Source organism: Hordeum vulgare, chromosome 3H (genome assembly GCF_904849725.1).
Source record: "Hordeum vulgare subsp. vulgare chromosome 3H, MorexV3_pseudomolecules_assembly, whole genome shotgun sequence".
In the NCBI taxonomy this organism is placed as follows: Eukaryota; Viridiplantae; Streptophyta; class Magnoliopsida; order Poales; family Poaceae; genus Hordeum; species Hordeum vulgare.
The window spans coordinates 9134240-9158331 of NC_058520.1; the positions used below are offsets into that span (position 1 = coordinate 9134240).

The 24092-nt window shown below is 44.2% G+C and overlaps 1 pseudogene; it reads right to left on the minus strand.

Moving 5' to 3' along the window:
* LOC123441281 overlaps nt 1-21467 on the minus strand; it is a 91375-nt pseudogene extending 69908 nt beyond the window's left edge.
* Between the last annotated feature and the right edge of the window lie 2625 nt (nt 21468-24092).

Below are 24092 nucleotides of genomic sequence, written 5' to 3' on the forward strand. Positions count from 1 at the left end.
TCTTATCCTTTTTCTTCTTTTCTTCTCCTTTTTCTTCTTTTCTTCTACTGGCCGGAGTGTTGGGGAGGAGGGGGCGGGGGGCTTACCGGCCGGAGGTGTCGACAGCGTGCGACGAGGTAGGAGGACGGCGCGGCGTGCGGCGAGGAGGGCGGCGGCGCGCGGCGAGGAGGACAACGGCGGCGAGGAGGACAACGGCAACGACGAGGAGGACGGCAGGCGGCGGCGAGCAGGACGTCGGGCAGCCTGACGGCGTCGTCGAGTTCGTCGCTGTGCCGCGCCGGGCAGAGAACGAGAGGAAGAAGAAGAGAAATGGACGATTTGGGTTGGAATTTTTCGAAGTCCCGGTTATATAGGTAGATCTTTAGTCCCGGTGCGTGGCTCGAACCGGGACTAAAGACCCCCTTTAGTCCCGGGTGGAGCCACGGCCCAGGACTAAAGCCCCTCGTTTCCCGCCTCCTCGCCTGCCGAAAAGGGGTCTTTAGTCCCGGGGCATGGCTCCAACCGGGACTAAAGGTGGTCTGTAGTCCCGGGGCGTGGCTCCACCCGGGACTAAAGCCCCTCCTCGGCTGCACGATAAGTTTAGTCCCACCAGGCCAGCAAGGGGGACTAACACTTGTTTATAAGCCCCGTCGCAGCTTCTCCATCGAGCTCCTCTCTAAACAGGCTTACGGGCTTAAACTCTAAAAATTGAAACTATATTAGAAATTATAGAGAAAATTCAATCTAAATTCAAATGAGAATTTAGAGAATTTAGATTGAATTTTCTCTATGATTTCGAATATAGTTTCAATTTTTTTTCTATTTTCATAATTAATAATTTTGACTATCCAAACTATTATCTATTTTGTTATTTTCAATTAAAAACTATGTTTATTAAAAATTCTTTTTGCATATTTGAGAATTTGACAAAACTATGATAATGAAAAGTGTTTGAAATTGAATAAATAATGCAAAACTATTTTTTATTTTCATAATTAATAATTTTGACTATCCAAACTATTATCTATTTTGTTATTTTCAATTAAAAACTATGTTTATTAAAAATTCTTTTTACATATTTGAGAATTTGGACAAAACTATGATAATGAAAAGTGTTTGAAATTGAATAAATAATGCAAAACTATTTTTTATTTTCATAATTAATAATTTTGACTATCCAAACTATTATCTATTTTCTTATTTTAAATTAAAAACTATGTTTATTAAAAATTCTTTTTGCATATTTGTTATTTTCAACAATTTCTGACTTCATTTGGTATTCTTCGTGCATTTACCTTTTTTTTGAGCTAGATGACCATGAAATTGAAAAGCACTACAAATGAAATCTGAAAATGTTGAAAGTTGGCATGGTATCATCATTTCACCCACATAGCATGTGTTAAAAAGTTGAGAGGGCTACGACAAAAACTGGATGCACTTCGTGTACAAAACAGACAATCTCTCTCGAAGTAGCAGGGTTTCGAACGAGAACTCATCTCTTACAAAGGGATTTCATTTTTTAGAACTTATTTGAACGCCATAATTTTTGTGTGTTAAAAATGCACCATTCTAAGGCACATCACAAAATTTCAACAATTTCTGACTTCATTTGTTATTCTTCGTGCATTTACTTTTTTTTTTGAGCTAGTTGACCCTGAAATTGAAAAGCACTACAAATGAACTCTGAAAATGTTGAAAGTTGGCATGCTATCATCATTTCACCCACATAGCATGTGTTAAAAAGTTGAGAGGGCTACGACAAAAACTGGATGCACTTCGTGTACAAAACGGACAATCTCTCTCGAAGTAGCACTGTTTCGAACGAGAACTCATCTCTTACAAAGGGATTTCATTTTTTTTGAACTTATTTGAACTCCATACTTTTTGTGTGTTCAAAATGCACCATTCTAAGGCACATCACAAAATTTCAACAATTTCTGACTTCATTAGGTATTCTTCGTGCATTTACTTTTTTTTTGAGCTAGTTGACCCTGAAATTGAAAAGCACTACAAATGAACTCTGAAAATGTTGAAAGTTGGCATGCTATCATCATTTCACCCACATAGCATGTGTTAAAAAGTTGAGAGGGCTACGACAAAAACGGGATGCACTTCGTGTACAAAACGGACAATCTCTCTCGAAGTAGTAGGGTTTCGAACGAGAACTCATCTCTTACAAAGGGATTTCATTTTTTTGAACTTATTTGAACTCCATACTTTTTGTGTGTTCAAAATGCACCATTCTAAGGCACATCACAAAATTTCAACAATTTCTGACTTCATTTGGTATTCTTCGTGCATTTACTTGTTTTTTTTGAGCTAGTTGCCCCTGAAATTGAAAAGCACTACAAATGAACTCTGAAAATGTTGAAAGTTGGCATGCTATCATCATTTCACCCACATAGCATGTGTTAAAAAGTTGAGAGGGCTACGACAAAAACTGGATGCACTTCGTGTACAAAACGGACAATCTCTCTCGTAGTAGCAGGGTTTCGAACGAGAACTCATCTCTTACAAAGGGATTTCATTTTTTAAAACTTATTTGAACTCCATACTTTTTGTGTGTTCAAAATGCACCATTCTAAGGCACATCACAAAATTTCAAAAATTTCTGACTTCATTTGGTATTCTTCGTGCATTTACTTATTTTTTTTGAGCTAGTTGACCCTGAAATTGAATAGCAGTACAAATGAACTCTGAAAATGTTAAAAGTTGGCATGCTATCATCATTTCACCCACATAGCATGTGTTAAAAAGTTGAGAGGGCTACGACAAAAACTGGATGCACTTCGTGTACAAAACGGACAATCTCTCTCGAAGTTGCACGGTTTCGAACGAGAACTCATCTCTTACAAAGGGATTCCATTTTTTTGAACTTATTTGAACTCCATACTTTTTGTGTGTTAAAAATGCACCATTCTAAGGCACATCACAAAATTTCAACAATTTCTGACTTTATTTGGTATTCTTCGTGCATTTACTTATTTTTTTTGAGCTAGTTGACCCTGAAATTGAAAAGCACTACAAATGAACTCTGAAAATGTTGAAAGTTGGCATGCTATCATCATTTCACCCACATAGCATGTGTTAAAAAGTTGAGAGGGCTACGACAAAAACTGGATGCACTTCGTGTACAAAACGGACAATCTCTCTCGAAGTAGGAGCGTTTCGAACAAGAACTCATCTCTTACAAAGGGATTTCATTTTTTTGAACTTATTTGAACTCCATACTTTTTGTGTGTTCAAAATGCACCATTCAAAGGCACATCACAAAACGAACAATCTCTCTCGAAGTAGAAGCGACCCCCACAATAAGAGACGACATTCTTCTTCTCTCATATATGGTGGACACTAGCTCACCTGATTTTTCAACCGTCGATGATAGTCGCTACTCCTACTTCCCCTAGTGCATAAACAATATCTAGCACAAGGAGAAGAAGGAGAAGCGAACCCCACAACAAAAGTGGTTCCGCGGCACGCCATGTGGTTCCGCTGCACGCCACGTGAGACTAATGGTCTTTCATTTTTAAATGATTGTTTTAATCAAAAACAGATCTGTTACAAAAGGGATTTCATTTTTTGAACTTATTTGAATTGAAGACTTTTTATATATATATGTGGTCGAAATGCATGATACCATGAAGTTAGAAAGGGCTAAACCATTCAAAAGTAGCAAATGAAGTTAGAAAGGGCTAAACCATTCAAATTTGGAAACTATAATGGCACAAACAGAAACTAGACATATATAAATTGGTCCAAGCAGTACATGATACTAGTCCAAACAGTACATAATAATAGCTACCATAGATATATATATAAGTGTTCGACGTTGAGAACACTACTCGTCTGAATCGTCTGAATCAGAATGTCCACCTTCCTCGAGGTGACGCTGGCCATAGTTGACGACTCGAATCTTGCGGTACAACTCGTATGAAACGTATGCATCTTTTGCTGCATACTCAATGTTGATAGGATCAAGTGGGCCCTTCTCCCAAAGTTTGTGCTGAGACTTTGGGAAACTGGTCTTCATATCACCATATCCCTCGTCGATCAAGGCAACTGCCATATGAGCCATCGAAGTCATGTCATGTCGAAGCCTGAATACCGTTTGGAGATCAACGAGGCAAGCAGCTGGTATCTCAATACCGAACCTGTGCCTCATCTTCAGCTTATCGTTCCTTATGTCAACGCTAGCAAAAGTGATGCCGCTGCGAAGGAAGTCCATGAGTTCTGGACAATGCTTGTCACTCCTGCAACAGAAATAAATTAAAATGGAACAAATGTTACATATTGCTGCAATAAGGAAACATGTTTCACTACAAATAAAGAGAAAATTATCTTTAGGATTCAAATAGAACATATGCAATGGAACCTAGAGAGATCACTATAGCTATCCAATGGAACCTAGAGAGATCACTAGCTATATGCAATTTTCATGACTATGACATATCATATTGCTATCCAATGGAACCTAGAGAGATCACTAGCTATATTCAATTTTCATAACCTTGGATCAAAGAACACCACATAAAATTGTATCACTACAACTATGATTTCAATGGAACATATTGAACCAATCCGATTTTTCAGATTGTGGAACACTATTCCAATCAGATTGTGTTCCCTTCAACTAATCAAAATTGTTTCACTACAACTATTTGAAGCGAACCAACTATGATTCCAATGGAACATATTAAACACTAGTTGATTCTAATACGATTTTTCAGATTATGGAACACTATTCCAATCAGATTGTGTTCCCCTTCAACTAATCAAAATTGTTTCACTACAACTATTTGAAGGGAACCAACTATGATTCCAATGGAACATATTAAACACTAGTTGATTCTAATACGATTTTTCAGATTATGGAACACTATTCCAATTAGATTGTGTTCCTCTTCAACTAATCAAAATTGTTTCACTACAACTATTTGAAGGGAACCAACTATGATTGAAACAAATAAACTTACAATGTCATTATCTTGGATCAAAGAAAGCCTCAAAACTTACCTCGCCCATTGGAAGATCAAGACATGGCGTGCGAAGCATAGTTGGATGACGGCAACACCGCGTTGATCGCCCGTGTACTCCAGATCAAGCCCCAAGAACTTCTCATGATCCACTGCGTTGTCAAACCATTTTTCCTTCAACTGTTGAAGAAAAAACGGCACCTCCCTGCTCAGGTTCGTGTACACGACATCGAGCATGGTCGTGCCATGTGCGAGAACCTTATGAAAGCTAGTTGGCATGGTGGAAGAAGAGAAGGGAAGAAGAGAGGAGAAGAACAGAGAGGGAGAGCGAGAGAGAAGAAGAAACAGAGAAATGGCGACTGTGCTTCGGTTCGTGCTTTTCATCGCCCGAAACGACGCGGGATGCAAACCGTTTGGGTCTTTAGTCCCGGGTTGAGCCACCAACCGGGACTAAAGAGGTATACCAACGGTCGCCACCACTACGGCAGGCCACGTGTTAGTCCTTTAGTCCCGGGTTGAGCCACCAACCGGGACTAAAGAGGTATACCAACGGTTGCCACCACTACGGCAGGCCACGTGTTAGTCCTTTAGTCCCGGGTTGAGCCACCAACCGGGACTAAAGGGGGATACGAACGGTTGCCACCACCACTGCCCGCCGCGTATCCCTTTAGTCCCGGTTTGGGACACGAACCGGGACTAAAGGCTCCTTACGGGCCGGGACTAAAGCCTCGAGGGAGGCATTGAGAATCGGGGCGATGTGGCCGGGCCTTTAGTCCCGGCCCAGAGGCATGCCGGGACTAAATGGTCCCGGCCAAAGGCCCATTTTCCACTAGTGATTACTCCTCTCGGTGGGGCAGACATTATCGGAGTTGAGCATGCCAAGGTGCATTTCCTTACAAATAGGCCCCACAAACTTTGAGGATGTAGTGGATTAATTAGAAAATCTTTCATTGCTTTATTTTTTGGGGAAACTGGTTATTGCTTCAAAAGGTTGAACTCTTTAATAATTTTGAAACATAGCTTCCGGAAAGAAGTATTTTCCGTGTTTTAAAAAATGAAGTATTTTCATGTAGAGATGCAATCCATGGCGTCTTTGTGAAATACAACAAATCTAAGAAGGTCAGTCATTGGCTATTGGAGTGGTGCAAAACACGAGGCCCAAATGCAGCAGCAGCCCATTAAATTTCCAGTAAGGCATACATGTTGTGCATGCATTCTTCATGTAAAGAGTAAGAGAAACAACGCATCGCTGGCACGAACCAATTGCATGTATGGTGCAGTAACATAATCATGACTAGATACATGGCCATCTTGTATTCTAGGCATATGGCTCGTATATATATGTAGTCCATCACAAAGTGTATTCCTTCATCAAGTAACAAACTATAGCAAGCCTGTTAGGGCATAATTTATGCCTAAGTAATTTTGGTGATTGATGACAGTACCGCATAGGACTAATCGTGTGTGTTAAGATTTCAGATAACACATGTCAACGGCACAACACGACTCGCCCCTCTTTCCATGGAACAGAAGCACGGTGTACTCTACGATTCTCTTTCTTTGAGTCATAGGAATGCCGTACTATTAAGAGGGGACCCGTAGTGGAAAGGTTTGGGTGGAATCAATTTTGCACGCACACACTTTATCTCCTTTCCCCTTACCTGCAACTTTGGAGTGGCTCCCGCCTCTGTGTTTATCTCATCTAAGCAAATGGTCCCTCAGCGGTAGTACCGCTATGCCTCGCGGTAGTAACGCTAGCCCTGGCGGTAGTACCGCCCCTAGTCAGCGGTAGTACCGCTCCAGGAGCTTAGTACCGCCTTCCTAGCGGTTGTACTTCGACAAACCTTTTTGCAAAGACTTTCTTGGTGGTGGTTGGCCTGGTAGTGCTTATGCACTACCATGGGCCCAGCGGTAGTACCGCTGCAGCCAGCGGTAGTACAGCTGGAGTTCTAGCGGTAGTACCGCTGCAGCCAGCGGTAGTACCGCTGCAGCCAGCGGTAGTACCGCTAGGCTCGGGCTGTGAGTGGGAAAACGGTTGGATTCCCCCCCCCCCCCCCGCCCCACTATATAAGGGGTTCTTCTAGCTGTGGAACCCTACCTTTGACCCTCCCAAGCTCCATTGTTTCTCCCTAAGCTCAAAAGTGCCCAATCTCTCTCTCTAGCCAATCAAACTTGTTGATTCTTTAGGGATTGGTTGAGAAGGCCTAGATCCACACTTCCACCAAGAGAAAAGTTGATTCCCCCACCAATCCCTTGCGAATCTTGTTACTCTTGGGTGTTTGAGAATCCTAGACGGTTGAGGTCACCTCGGAGCCACATTCAATTGTGGTGAAGCTTCGTGGTCATGTTGGGAGCCTCCAAGCTTTGTGTGGAGTTTGCCCCAACCTTGTTTGTAAAGGTTCGGTCGCCGCCTTCAAGGGCACCTATAGTGGAATCACGGTACCTTGCATCGTGTGAGGGCGTGAGGAGAATACGGTAGCCCTAGTGGCTTATTGGGGAGCATTGTGCCTCCACACCGCTCCAACACAGACGTACTTCCTGTCAAAGGGAAGGAACTTCGGTAACAAATCCTCGTCTTCATTGGTTCCACTTGTGGTTATCTCTAACCTTTACTTCGTGTATGCTTATGTTGTTCTCTATCCCTTACTTGTCTTAGTAGTTCTTGTTGTTAGCTTCATATAGGTTCACCCTGTTGTTGCTATTTTTGTGAACTCGTATGTTGCTTACCCTAACTTGCTAAGATTAATTAAAAAATGGTGGTTGCCTATTCACCCCCCCCCCCTCTAGTCAACCATATCGATCCTTTTCAATTGGTATCAGAGCCACATCTCTTAATTAATGGTTTAACCACCCGAAGGGTATGGAAGATGATGAGGGAGTTCCCCGTGCACAAACCGAAGGCATGGACTTGACTTCGATCACAAGGGATGACTTGAATATGGCTATGGCCGCACTCAAGACGTCCATGACGAACGAGGTCAAGACCATGCTTAAAGAGTTAATTGAGGGAATTAAAAACTCTCCCGAACCGGCATTGGTGGTTAATCCCACCACCACAGATTCGGAGGCCAATTCCTTCAGGGAAACGGCTAAAGGTATGCAACCTTCCCATCCTCTCGAAAATGATGGGAATGGGACGTATGCATCTGTTCCACCACCCTTAGTCTATGGAGGACCGGTTCCCGCACCTCGTCTTAATCCTGTTGGTCCTCCTCCTAAGCTTGTAAAAGGTGATTTTGCTAACTCGGTATTTTCTATTAAGTCTCATTTGAATCACAGCTCAACAAATTTGTGGAGAATCATTGAGCAAGGATATTATCCCCATGATCCAAGCAACCTCACTCCAAGAGAAGATGCGGACAATCAATACAATCACTCTGCTTTGTTTATTCTCCAGTCCGTAGTGCCACCTTAAGATCTTCCTCACTTGCGTCCCTTCACTTTGGCCAAGGACTGTTGGGAGCACATTATGGTGTTGTACAAGGGAAGCTCAAGCATTCAGCGGTCCAACTATAAAGTGATACTTGATAAGGCCGATGAGTATGTGATGAAGGAAGACGAGGACCCTCGTGATATCTATCGGAGGGTGACTGCTATTGCTGTGGCACTCAAGGACCATGGGAGCAAGGATGTGGATGATACATGGGTCAAGTGCAAGTTTCTCAAAGCCACCATGCCTTTCAATAAAGCCATGTCATCTGTCATTCGTCAGCGACCAGACTTCCACTCCTTGTCTTCCAGTGAGGTGTTGGATGAATTCATTGCAATGTCAATCAAGAACGAGACAGCTGACAATGCACTTGCCCGTGTTCGCTCAAAGACAACTTCACCCCACCTTGCGTTAAAGGCAAAAGAAACTTTTGAAGAAGAAGAAGAGGATGAGGAAGAGGAGAGCTGCCTTGAAGACACGAAGTATGCCTATCATGAGCACATGGCTCTTGCGTCAAGGCAATTCTGGGGCAACAAGAGGAACTCAAGACCCACCTTCACCAAGAACAACTCGAGTGGGTTCAAACCCAAGCAACGAGTGAGGACATGCTATAACTGTGGTAACGTGAGTCACTTCGTGGCCGAATGTCCCTATGAGAAAAGGGAACACAACGGGGGCAAGCTCATTCGCAAAGACAAAACCAAGTCATTCCCAATCAAGAACAACTTTGTGAAGAAACCTCACCCAAAGGGCATGGTGGCCCTTGAAGAGTACCCTTCCGATGACGATGATGATGATGATGATATAGTGGCAACGGCAACAGTTGCTATTGACACTCCCTCTGCCCAGAAGGTGTCTCTCTTCAACGCCCCCAACGAGAACCACATCACCAAGTGCCTCATGGTAAAAGGTATCAATCAGGTAACCCCCATCATTAAGACCAACATCGCTACTGCTCCTTCATTGTTTAATTCTGTTGATGATAGTGATGTTGGGGGAACTTAATGAGCATGATCTTGACAAGTTTCTGTGCACTATTAAGGGAGAATCCAAGAAGCACTTTGTTGCTCTCTTGGAACAACTCGGTGAGGCCAATGACCTCATCGAGTCTCATGAGGAGACCATCTCCGAGCTTCAGGGACACAGTCGTGACTATGCCAATGAAATTGCTGAATTATCTATTGCTCTAGAAAAGGAGCGCACTCTTCGTTTGGCTCTTGAGGAGTCATACAACGATGACTGCGCTAAAATGCAAAAGAAACTAGATCATGATACTGTTCTTACTCGTATGCTTAAGTCTGAGAAGTATGCTCTTGGGGTTGGCCATGACAGACTCAAAGTGGAGTTTGACACACTTGACAAGGCTCACAAGGTCTTGAAAGGTGTTCATTTCTCTCGGAAAGAGTCTCATGATCAACTCCAAGCAAAGCTTACCAAGGAGATCTCTACTTGTCCTCCCTTTGTGTTAATTGATAATGCTTGTACAACTAATCCTTGTTGTGAGCATGTACATCTTGTGGAGGAAAATGCCAAGTTAAAGGAGAAACTTGAGAAGGGCCTTGTGGCATGCATACAAGGTGAGAAGAGCCTGAACGACCTCTTGAGCAATCAAAAGGGTGTTGTAGGAAAGGTGGGACTTGGACTTACCTCCAAGTCAAAAAGAAAAAGGAGGAACAGGAACAAACGATCCCTTACCCTCATGGACATCTTTGTCAAAGAGGGCTAAGGGACTCAGGAGGTGAACAGGAACAAGGTGGACGATGGTTACATCAACAAGGGCAAAACCATTCCTACTAACATAGCCGGCAGACTCAATTCGTCCTATGTCTTATGTCATGATAGTGATGGGCATGTTTACGCCAGATTTGTTGGTTCTTACTATGATTCCATTGAATGGGCTATTTGAGTTCCTAAGACCCTTGTCTCTAACATTAAAGGACCCATTAAAAAATGGGTATCTAAACCAAGCCTTGATCTATTGCAGGAGTTTGCTTCCGGTGGGGTGTCATGGTTGCTCGATAGTGGAGCAACAAATCATATGACTGGAAGCAAGGACTTAGTGGTGGATGTGCATCCTTCTCCATCTATGCCCACCCATGTCCAATTCGCCGATGCATCCTCGTCAAAGGTATTGGGATTTGGTAAGGTGGTCATCTCTCAAGAGTTATCTATTGAGAAGGTCATGCTTGTTGAGTCTCTTGCCTACAATTTACTTTCGGTTCGTCAACTTGCAATTATGGGTTTCTCCACATTCTTTAATCTTGATACTGTGGTCCTCCTGTGGAGCAAGACTCTTAAAGTAGCCTATGTTGGACATGTTAAAAATGGTCTTTATGTTGTGAACTTCTCAAAGCGACCCACTAAGACTGCGACGTGTTCAATGGCTAAAGTTGATGTGGGCTGGCTTTGGCATCGCCGACTAGCTCATGTCAATATGAGATCTTTGCAAAGCCTTCTAAAAGGGGACCATATTCATGGACTAACAAATGTGAGTTTTGCTAGAGATTGTGCTTGTAGTGCCTGCATTGAAGGAAAGATTCATGAAACTGCTCATCGTCCAACGACTCTCATTTACACTAAGAGGCCATTGGAGCTCCTCCATATGGATCTTTTCGGCCCTCCATCATTTGATAGTCTTGGAGGCAGAAAGTACTGCTTGGTGATTGTTGATGACTACTCAAGATACACCTGGGTATATTTCTTCAAAAGGAAGAGTGAGACTCAACAAACTGTCATCAACTTTGCTAATGAAGCTCAACGTCAACATGAAGCCAAGATCTTGATGATTAGAAGTGACAACGGCACCGAGTTCAAGAACTACACCTTGGATGAGTTTCTAGGTGATGAGGGAATAAAACATCAATATTCAGCACCATATACCCCTCAACAAAATAGCGTGGCAGAAAGGAAGAACCGGACCTTGATGGATGTTGCAAGAACAATGATGGCGGAATTCAAATCTCCATATAACTTTTGGGCAGAGGCCATCAACACAGCATGTCATGCGTCCAATCGGCTCTATATCCGCATAGGCTTGAACAAGACTCCATATGAGATTCTCACTGGAAACAAACCCAATCTCAAGTACTTCCGGGTATTCGGTTGTAACTGTTTCATTCTCAAGAAAGGTGCACGTTTAGCTAAATTTGATTCTAGAGCACATGAGGGCATCTTTGTTGGTTATGCTACAAACTCTCATGCTTACCGTGTCCTCAACAAGTCCACCGGACTCATTGAGGAGACGTGTAACGTGGAGTTTGATGAAAATAATGGCTCCCAAGTGGAGCAAAGTGGTCTTTGTGATGTAGGTGATAAAATTCCTCCCCAAGCCATAAGAAGAATGGGGATTGGTCAAATACTCCCCATTGAGGAACCCCTTGTGGCCGAAGGAGAAGGACAATGCTCTACTCAAGTGGAGCCATCACCCCCACAAGCCCCACACGCTTCCGATGAACAAAGAGAAGACTCTCAACAAGATGAACAAGCTCAAGGTCAAGATCAATTGACCAACAATGATGATGTGTCCCATGATATTCAAGCCCTTACCCAAGGTTCCGAACCTGCTCATAATCAAGATCAAGTGGAACCACAAGATCCAGACCAAGTAGAAGCACAAGATCAAGATCAAGAGCAACCACAAGTACAAGGACAAACAAGTGAAGCTGCTCAAGTCGAAAGTCAAGATGATCAGGATACTGTCTTGCAATTCCCTTCTGCAACACCAACAGCCGGTGCCAAGGGAGGTTCAAGACGCAAGGGCAAGCAAAGTAAACAAGTCGATGATCCCTAGTTATCCAATAAAGAACTCTTGGAGCGTCGAGCAGCCAAGATTGCGAACAAGCTGAGAGTCAAGTCACATCTTATGAAGAATGTACTTGGCAGTTTAAAAAAGGGAGTATCCACCCGTCAACAGATTTGGAATTATTGTGAGCATCACGCGTTTGTTTCGTATTGTGAACCTCAACAGGTACAGGAAGCGCTCGATGATGAGGATTGGCTTATGGCCATGCATGAAGAACTTAACAACTTCGAGCGTAACCAAGTCTAGGATTTAGTGCCAAGACCAAAGGAGGAACATAATGTCATCGGGACCAAATGGATATTCAAAAAGAAGCAAGATGCCAATGGGATTGTGATTCGAAACAAGGCAAGATTGGTGGCTCAAGGCTACTCCCAAGTCGAGGGTATCGACTACGGTGAAACCTTTGCCCCTGTTGCTCGTCTAGAATCTATTCGCATGTTGCTTGCATTTGCTTCTCATCATAATTTCAAATTACAGCAAATGGATGTGAAAAGTGCCTTTCTTAATGGTCCTTTAAATGAGTTGGTCTATGTCAAACAACCCCCGGGATTCGAACATCCCAAGCTCCCCACTCATGTGTACAAACTTAATTAATAAGGCACTCTATGGCCTTAAGCAAGCCCCACGTGCGTGGTATGAGTATCTTACTGAGTTGTTACAAGATCGTGGGTTTGAAATTGAGAAGATAGATCCCACTCTTTTTACTAAGAGGGTTAAAGGGGATTTGTTCATATGCCAACTATATGTTGATGATATTATTTTTGGTTCTCCTAACATTTCCTTCAATGAAGAATTTGCTGCACTAATGACCGAGAAATTTGAGATGTCCATGATGGGAGAGTTGAAGTTCTTCCTCAGCTTCGAGATTAAACAAGGCCTAGAAGGGACCTTCATCAAACAAGCCAAGTACACTCAAGACATGCTCAAACGGTTCGAGCTTGAAGATGTCAAGCCGGTCAAGTTCCCCATGCCAACAAGATGCAAGCTTGACAGTGATCCCAATGGTAAAGCAATGGATCAAAAGGTATGTCGCTCCATGATTGGATCCCTCCTTTACCTTTGTGCATCTAGACCACATATTATGTTGAGTGTAGGGATATGTGCACGGTTTCAATCCGCACCAAAAGAAAGTCATTATATGGCTGTTACGTGAATCTTTCGATATTTGGCTCATACCCCAAACTTTGGTCTATGGTATCCCAAAGGAGCAAACTTCAACCTAGTTGGCTATTCTGACTCAGATTGGGCAGGAGATTGTGTGGAGAGGAAGTCAACTTCTGGAGGATGACAATTCCTTGTTCGCTCACTGGTAAGTTGGTCTTCAAAGAAGCAGAATTGTGTCTCACTATCATCCACCGAAGCTGAGTATGTGGCAGCTGCAAGTTGTTGTGCACAATTGCTATGGATGAGGCAAACTTTAAAGGATTACAGTGTCACTTGTGACAAAGTGCCTCTTCTATGTGACAATCAAAGTGCTATCAAGATTTCCCTCAACCCAGTGCAACATAGCAAGACCAAGCATATTGATATTCGCCATCACTTCATTCGTGAACATATCAAGCTTGGTGATATTGAGGTTCACTTCATCCACACTGAAGAGCAACTTGCAGATATTTTCACTAAGCCCCTAGATGAAGCAAGGTTTCGGGAGTTAAGGCATGATCTAAATATCATTGATTCAAGTAATGTGGATTGAAGCTAGGCACCTTGCACCTCACTATGCATTCGATCTTGTTCTAGATGTAGGCATGGACATAGGGGGAGTGTTGTTCTCTCAATGAACTCTTCCTCCCCACATTATGCATAAATTGATCTAGTCTTTCACTTTAGCCATTACCAAATGGCACTTGTGCTTCAAAGACGAGCATTGGTCATGAACCCAAGGATAATTCTTCGCGGTGTCATACCTTTATCTCAAACATAGGTGGCCTCAGCCACCGCCCCCACCTTTATCTCATATGGAAGAAAGGATACAAAATGACAAGTCAGTATATCTTGCTGATGCTATCTTCTTATTTTCACTGACTTGTCGTTTGCGCACGTCTTTCTCATCTCCTATGTCTCGTTGTGACATTTGCAGCCGTACTACCGCCAGGGGTAGCGGTACTACCGCCAGGACCCCGGCGGTACTACCGCCAGGACCCCAATCTACCACGACCTAACTATGACTTTTAGGGCTGTCTCAAGAGGGAGCGGTACTACCGCCAGGGGGAGCAGTACTACCGCCAGGACCCCAGCGGTACTACCGTCAGGACCCCAGCGGTACTACCACTGGCCCGCACCCCTTGGACTATATAAAGGAGGGGGAGCCCGTTTTTTCCTGCCCTCTTTCTTCTTCCTCGTGGCTCTTCCCTCCCCAACCCCTAACTCCCCCTATTTGGATCTCTATCTGTGGAGCCCTTCTCTCCGTTGAGTTGGAGGGTTTGCTCCACTCCTCCTTCCTCCACCAAGTGTCATGGACTCCGGTAAAGCTCCTCCCTTTATTCTCTTGGTTGGTGTTTTCTTGTTCTAGGGTTAGGAGCATTGGTGATTTGGGTCCATGGCTATGGTTGTGCTTTGTTCTTGGATGGAACGAAGGAGATATTCTAGGGGAGTGTAGGTCCTATGATTCATTGCGTTTATATTGCCATGCTCTAGGTTCTTCATGTTTTAGATCAAGCACTTCTTCTCTTATTTTGGATTAGATCTAAAACTTGAATTCTCTTGACTAGGCATGTCTTTATCTAGATGATTCTTGAGATCCTCATGTGTTTAGGGCTATGGTGGTTTTTGTAGTGATTATATGCAGTACCCATGGCCCTCGTAAATCCAATATAGCCGTTCCTATGGGTCTTTTTTCTTATTCAGATCTGAAAGTCAACCCCCTAGCGGTACTACCGCCAGGGGTAGCGGTACTACCGCTAGGACCCCAGCGGTACTACCGCCAGGGGTAGCGGTACTACCGCTAGGACCCCAGCGGTACTACCGCCAGGGGTAGCGGTACTACCGCCAGGAGGATATTTTTTCTTCTTTTCATTTTCTTGGCAATGTGAGTTTACTTTTATGCCTCTTTTTGTTCATTGCCTTGACTCCTTCTGTCGCTCTTTTTTGGTGTGTGTCTTGTGTGTCACAGGTGGTGCTCGCCGCTTGAATCCCCCAAGGGACACCAGTCGAAACAGTACCGCAATCAAGAGGCTCCAGAGGGCTCCGCCACTTCCGGTCTGCAACCCAAAAAGAAGTCCTTCAAGAAGGCAGCTCACAAGGACAAGGGGGTCAACGTTCGCACTATGCCCCCTAAGGATTTTCTGCGGTTCCGCACCAAAAGCACTATCTCGAAGAGAAGGTTGTGATCAAGGATATCGAGCATGTTTGGTCACGGGATCACTGCAGGATCTATCGCGACATCATCAAGAACTTCAAGAAGAGTTTTGTTCCAGTTCAGTGGATTGACTTGTCTCACCTTCAGCGGAACCCGGATTACTTTGGTGATGCTCTCTCTTTGATTGACAAGCTTGGCATTAAGGAGATCATCTCCTTCAAGAAAGACTTTGATCCAGATGTGGTCGCCCAATTCTACGTCACTGATCACTTCTCGCCTGATGAAGAGCGCACCATGATTTGGATGACTGGTACTCAGAAGATGACAGGTTCCTGGTCTGAATTCATGCAGTTTCTCAAGGTCAACTTTCAGGGAGCTGACAATCCTATTGGGTTGCGTCCTCATGCTCTAGCTTCCACTGATAGGGCCCCCGCCAAGGACAGGCTGCAACAACTTTATGTGAAGAAAGGTGTGCTCCCCAAGCATCTGGATATCATGCATCGTATCTTCCGCAACACCCTCTTTTCTCGCATTGGCAACTTTGACGAGGTGCATGGTTCTCTAGCTCAGATGCTTCTGCTTTGTGAGGAAGCTATGATTAAGGAGTCTTCCCCTCTCGATATTTCTGACGTGATGTTCACTGAGCTCTGGAACTGCATCATGAACCGCAAGGTTCCCATCTACAGGCCCTACTTGTTTGCCTATATTCGCCAGAAGTGGCACGACACCTACTTGATTGAGGAGTTCCACCTTCAGGCTGATTACTTTGTGCACGATCCTATCAGGCTCCGCATCAAGGACAAATGGGCCAACCCATCAACTTCGTCTCAGCACATGGACACCGACACAGAGACTGCTGCTGAAAGAGGCACCGCTTCTCAGTCCCACTCTTCTGCTATGCCATCTAGGGCAGTGAAACTGAAGGATAAAATGAAGACTCTCTTCTGTATGCAGGCCAAGGGAAGCGTGTCCTGAGGACACTTGATGTTGATATCTCCAGCGGCTCAGAGGACGACATCACTCCAGAGTCTGCTTGGATGCGGGCTCAAGGTTATCAGTGGTCTGATGTAGAGGAGGAGGCGTGTGAGGAGGACAATGAGGAGGATCAGGACGATCCGGATGCCATGGACGGGTCTGAGGCTGATGAGGATGAGGAGTGACCACCTGTGTCATTAGGTGTGCCCCTTTTTGGTGTCTTGTGCCAAATGGGGAGAGAGTCTAGGAGCTGGATTTGAGATTTGAACTTTGCTTAGCTTTGCTTATCTTATCGTGTTTGCTTTGAACTTGGTTTGCTTTTATTTGCTATCTTTGCTTTGTGTGATGTGAGACTTGAACTAGTGTGAGATTTATTTCCATCATATGTTGTGAATCATATGCTCCTTATTTTTATATATCACCATCTTTATGTTCACATGCTATTCACTATGCAAATCCGGTATTGTCATCAATCCACCAAAAGGGGGGAGATTGTTAGGGCATAGTTTATGCCTAAGTAATTTTGGTGATTGATGACAGTACCGCAAAGGACTAATCGTGTGTGTTAAGATTTCAGATAACACATGTCAACGGCACAAGACGGCTCGCCCCCTCTTTCCATGGAACAGAAGCACGGTGTACTCTACGATTCTCTTTCTTTGAGTCATAGGAACGCCATACTATTAAGAGGGGACCCGTAGTGGAAAGGTTTGGGTGGAATCAATTTTGCACGCACACACTTTATCTCCTTTCCCCTTACCTGCAACTTTGGAGCGGCTCTCGCCTCTGTGTTTATCTCATCTAAGCAAGTGGTCCCTCAGCGGTAGTACCGCTGTGCCTAGCGGTAGTACCGCTAGCCCTAGCGGTAGTACCGCCCCTGGTCAGCGGTAGTACCGCTCCAGGAGCTTAGTACCGCCTTCCTAGCGGTTGTACTTCGACGGACCTTTTTGCGAAGACTTTCTTGGCGGTGGTTGGCCCGGTAGTGGTTGGCCCGGTAGTGCTTCTGCACTATCATGGGCCCAGCGGTAGTACCGCTGCAGCCAACGGTAGTACCGCTGTAGCCAGCGGTAGTGCCGTTGGAGTGCCAGCGGTAGTACCGCTAGGCTCGGGCTGTGAGTGGGAAAACGGTTGGATTTTTCCCCCACTATATAAGGGGTTCTTCTAGCTGTGGAACCCTACCTTTGACCCTCCCAAGCTCCATTGTTGCTCCCTAAGCTCAAAAGTGCCCGATCTCTCTCCCTAGCCAATCAAACTTGTTGATTCTTTAGGGATTGGTTGAGAAGGCCTAGATCCACACTTCCACCAAGAGAAAAGTTGATTCCCCCACCAATCCCTTGCGGATCTTGTTACTCCTGGGTGTTTGAGCATCCTAGACGGTTGAGGTCACCTCGGAGCCACATTCCATTGTGGTGAAGCTTCGTGGTCTTGTTGGGAGCCTCCAAGCTTTGTGTGGAGTTTGGCCCAACCTTGTTTGTAAAGGTTCGGTCACCGCCTTCAAGGGAACCTATAGTGGCATCACGGTACCTTGCATCGTGTGAGGGCGTGAGGAGAATACGGTAGCCCTAGTGGCTTATTGGGGAGCATTGTGCCTCCACACCGCTCCAACGGAGACGTACTTCCTGTCAAAGGGAAGGAACTCCGGTAACACATCCTCGTCTTCATTGGTTCCACTTGTGGTTATCTCTAACCTTTACTTCGTGTATGCTTATGTTGTTGTCTATCTCTTACTTGTCTTAGTAGTTCTTGTTGTTAGCTTCATATAGGTTCACCCCGTTGTTGCTATTTTTGTGAACCCGTATGTTGCTTACCCTAACTTGCTAAGATTAATTAAAAAGTGGTCGTTGCCTATTCACCCCCCCTCTAGTCAACCATATCGATCCTTTTCAAAGTCAGCATGCTATAGCAAACGGAAGCATGTAGTCATGGACTTAGTGGTGAACTATGAGATGTTGGACTGAAACAAACAAGACATGTTTTCCTATGTGAGTAGTGCGAAAGATGCGGTGCATCTCCAACCCTGCTTCACCTCACCCATGAAGTAACCGAGCACCATAGCTACCACAGTCGCCACAAACATTAAGCATGGGACGTGTGAATTTTCTATGTAGAATTTGTACCAGTTACCTTGGCTTAATGAAGTAGCCTTATTTTCTCTCTTGTAAAAAGAACTGAATTATCCTTGCTTGATTCGAAGCATGGAAAAAAAATTATAACTCTGGTCTTGTCCATTTGTGTTTGCACAAACACAATGGAGCCTGAAATCTTTTCATCTTATTCCTAAAAATTATCCTTTCAACTTCCTTTAGTTTTGCTTGCTCATTATTTTTGTGTCGTTTAAAACATGGAATGGAAATAAATCTTCATAAACATGGCAAGCACCAACCTTTTGATTTTGTTTTTGTATAAAAGGACCAAGAATTAACAAGACACAGCCTCAAGGAAAAAAGAACTAATGAGACATAGAATGGAAGGTATTCCATGAATTGTGGCAAAAATACATTCATCGAATATATTTAATTTTATATCAAAATAGTTAGCCAGTGACCATTGGTACAAGTGCTACTTATCCATCGTGTGAAGTTTGAAGTGCTATCTGTGTCATATGTACGTTCATATTGATGTGTATATACTATGTGCAATGGGTAACTTTCCACTAGCCACCTCTGTATGTCATATACGTTAATATTGCAAATATGTTGGCACTATTGAATAAGGCTCCACGCCCCACTTTGTAGATAAAGCAAATACCACAATATGCTGGCACTAGCCAACACAATATGGGCATTGGATAGAATAAAAATATGCACTAACTAAGATAATATTGCTCGACAAATAGGATCACATACTGAAGCTAAGGGGGTGTGTTTAGGCAAAAGATGATGTGCAGTGCCTCCGGATCGGAGTCCAGTTAAGGAAAAAGCTTAGTTCCATTACATCACAATAGGATGCACCAACAATTTGAACCAGTTACCCATTACTAGACCATATAATGTTTTCAATGCCAAAAAAATGATATTTCAAAAATATTGTTATGAGCACCTTAAAATAAAACTCCGATAGGCACTAAAAATGCCATAGACAACATATTTGTATTTTGTAGGTACAGCTGGCCAGGCATATCTTTGGAGATACTGACTGGTGAACGCTAATGCCATCACCCATTTAACCGGTCAACATCTCTACACTTCACAATTTCTAGGCTTAATCTTGCAATGTTGTCCTGGCCCTTAAAACAAGGGTACCTTAAAAACAACCCCACAAAGGTTAACAAAAATATAAACTTTCTAGGGCACACCTCAATTCCCAATTTGGAAGAGAAGATGGTTTCATCGGGAACCACTTTTTCCAAATGTTCAGATAATAAAACAACAAATATTGAATGTACATTTGTACCGAAATACTGTTGGGTGAGGGGATGAAGTTTCATCATGTAATCTGAAGCCAAGAAAAGATGAATACAACCCTTGGCTCGGTGTTTTGCTTTCTTGAGTTGTTTTGGTTTTCCCTACGTGTTCGTACTGGCTGCATCGTGCCCTTACAATTCCAAAGTGAATTAGACCGCCCACCATTTTTGTGGTGTGAAATAACTCCACCTTATTTTCCACATTGACTTAATGGGCAACGGAAACACACCCAACTGGTCTTTCAGGCTAGACAGCTATGCCATGGCATCCATTCAAACTACACCATACCGTAAAAGCTTATCTCTACTAAGTGAGAACAAAAACAGTTTCCTTGTTCAACACCTTCACTCAACATAAAGTTTTCAGGATGCAAGCAATTATGTCTGCGGTTACAGATTTTCCACCTTTTTGACAAGCAGATGCGGGCCTCGTACATTCAGAGGGGAAGCATGTGGATGTGGAGAGGTTGCAGCAACCCCTGCTAAGAGCTCACATGGTTGTCGAGGAAGCATATGGGCGGTACATCACCAACTCTGGTATGCTTCTACTGTTTGCTTTTCGCCCTCAGGATCGAACACACGGTCACCCTGCAGCTCGACTAGTCGTGTACGTGCAACTCGGCTCAACGTATACGAACTAGTTGTAGCACTCGATATCTCACCGGCGCTTACGCAAACATCGGGACCAGAACACACGCACGCGAACGCAGCAACACGAAGATGGCCAGAGGCACGTGTCGTGCCTCGTAATAATCTCTTTATTGCTTTTTTCGTTTTTCTGGTGTATAACTCGATAGCCTGCCACTGCTTATATAGACGTAGCAAGGCAGCCACACCCGAAACGTCAATATCCTAAACCGGCTAGTACATGGACATCATTGTCCAACTCCAACTCGGTTAACACATCATCGTATCAAACTTTCCTAGTTTCACTACTCCAAACACAGCACGACTTAGTACTTCCATCTTAACTCACACGAAGCACACTTTCCCAAACTAATTACACGGCAATGTTGATCACACTACTAATCCTAACCGGACTCAACGAAGCTAGCTCACGTTGGGATTATTCTACATTCACCCCCTAATCCAAACTTTCGACTTGTTGACTTGAAACCAACATATCACCTGGATTACCAGCCCACGCCATCACATCTTAGCATGCTACAAGCAGACTAAACACATAGCCTTTCATGCAGGAACTCAACTTAACTGGTGTGCATCCATCTTCACGTTGGCCTTCGTCTTCCCGCCGAGACACACTAACGACTCAGACACAAACAAAAAACTGAAGACACGACTATTTTTTTGTTTTTTTTCCCGCTGCAGCTTCTTCATCAAAGCAACCCTGGGCCGTCATCCACGTCAACTTTAGCTAGTTGCACAATCTCGTGCTCCTTCGTTGCCTCCTTCCGCGGATTAGGACACTCTCGAGAATAGTGTCCATAGTCCTGACAATTGTAGCAACGAACTTTAGATTTGTCGAACTTCCGGTACTTCTGCTTATTACGCAAGAACATCAACTGCTCCTCTTCTTGGTCGCGTTCACGTCCCTTCAACGTCAACTCATAGGTCTTTAGCCGCCCAATCACCTCCATCACCGACATCTTCGTCACATCGCCCCATAGCTCGATGGTGCCAACGATCGGTAAAAACTTGTCGAGAACGGCTCATAGTAATTTCTCCACAACCGTGATGTCTTCCATCTTTGATCCGAGAGCTCGCATCTCATTAACTAGGGAGGTTAGTTTTAACGCAAATTCACCAACCCCTTCTGACGCCTTCATGCTCATCCTCTCGAACTCCCTCCTTAGAGCTCGAACATGTGCCTTCTTGACACGATCATCTCCAGCATGCATCTCCTTAAGCGCTTGCCAAGCTTCCTTTGTCGTCTCTTTCTCCGATATGGACATGAAAACAGCATCAGACACACCTTGGGCTATGATGGTGAAAGCCTCTTGGTCCTTTGTCTCTTCGACCGCGCCTTCACCTTCCACCGCTGCCCAAACTCCACGCGCAGGCATGAAGATCATCATCTTTGCAGCCCACACCCCATAATTGTCACCATCAAGCATGGGGTACTGGATGGTCACACCACCACCACTCGCCTTCGAAGTCGACATGATCCTCTTCTTCGATTTTCCATCGTCCGTGACACAACTTGACGGCGATGACAACTCCACCGTGACGCAACTTGACGGCGAAGCCTCCACACCTTGCTCTGATACCAATTGTTGGCTTTTGGCCCTCAGGTTCGAACACACGATCACCCTGCAGCTCGACTAGTCGTGTACGTGTAACTCGGCTCAACGTATACGAACTAGTTGTAGCACTCGATATCTCACCGGCGCTTACGCAAACATCGGGACCAGAACACACGCATGCGAACGCAGCAACACGAAGATGGCCAGAGGCACGTGTCGTGCCTCGTAATAATCTCTTTATTGTTTTTCTCGTTTTTCTGGTGTACAACTCGATAGCCTGCCACTACTTATATAGAAGTAGCCAGGCAGCCACACCCGAAACGTCAATATCCTAAACCGGCTAGTACATGGACATCATTGTCCAGCTCCAACTCGGTTAACACATCACCGTATCAAACTTTCCTAGTTTGACTACTCCAAACACAGCACGACTTAGTACTTCCATCTTAACTCACACGAAGCACACTTTCCCAAACTAATTACACGGCAACGTTGATCACACTACTAATCCTAACCGAACTCAACGAAGCTAACTCACGTTTGGATTATTCTACATCTATAACTGAAGATGCTAGCTAGGGCTATGTACCATGGTTATCATGCCATAGACACTTTCAAGTGCAACCAATTAATAAACAAAGAGGACTCTACAAAAGTGTTGAGCACTGGCAATTTTTTGTCATATCTTGGCACTCCCCTGAAGCGCTGCCATACAAACAAACTCTGGTATATCAGATCACAAAGTTTGTAACAACCAGGACCTACAGGGTGCCTTACTAAATTTAGAGACGGAAATCTCTAATACTATAGAGTTTGTATACATTTGGGTCGGTGCAAACCGATGTTTCGCAGACCCTATGACACATACCTTTACATCAACAACTTCATGTTCGGTCGTTTGACCGAGAAGCAACAAGTTATCAACTTCTTGTTACAACAGAATCATCTAGGTTCTCCATCTGTGCTTCCCATCATTGGTGGCTATCGAGTCCGTGGTCACTTATCTTCAATTTTGCACTTTAATGGACACAACTTTTGTAGGATAGACAATGAAAGGTGCACATCAGGGAGAACATTGGCTATTGCTGAATTTCTTTCAAATGTTGATGATGAGAAGTGGAAACCTTTTTACCGGGCAGTGACATCCATAAGCACAGAAAGAAAGGTTATAATCATAAGTAGGATGGAAATCTTGACGAGATATGGTACTGGGAAGCCAATATCCACCTTAGTGAATTACCAGATGAGGAGTACAAGCCACCAGCATTTGGGAGTGCACACAGTGAGGACTACCCGAACCCAGGGGCGGAGACAGGGGAGGACTACCCGAAGCCACGGGCGGAGACAGGGGAGCACGGGCCTACCCCGCCCCAACGATCGACGGAACCTGAAGTATATAGTGTATATTTGACTAATATGAACAAGCTGACATTGTTGGCAGGAGAATTCATCCAATTGTTGGATGGGTCACTTGTGGCCGCATATTTCACTACCAATGCATTGAGGATGAATCTAACCCTTCGATATGGGCTTCCCATTTTTAAGAGATACAAGAATGTGACAAAGAACAACTTGCCCACATTTGGTGAGCATATGTCACACTGCTTCAAAAGACATTGTCCAGCCAACTTCACCAACTTTCTTCCTTCTCCCGCTGCTCCGTTATACCTTATGCCTCCTCAGACTAAAGGTGAGGTTTTCGAAAAGAGACTGCCCAAGATTACGATTAGAGACTGATATTTGGTCCCTTGTTGGTCCGAGCAGCATTTGTAGCCTCCATAATCTTCTCCCAAAGGTCTATTGTCATGCTGGTAACCAAAGGCTAGGATGCAGGATTTATAAACTGACAGCCCTGCCAGCGCGAGGCCTAGATCCATATGTGCTTGGCCACGTGACATGACTGGAGCAGGTGAGTGGAGGACTCGAGCTCCCACATACTTCACATAGTTGGCAAAAATATTCATTTGGCCAATATCTTCTCCACAGACGATAGGCACAGCAGACGTGGTTCATTCGGAGGAGTCAAAC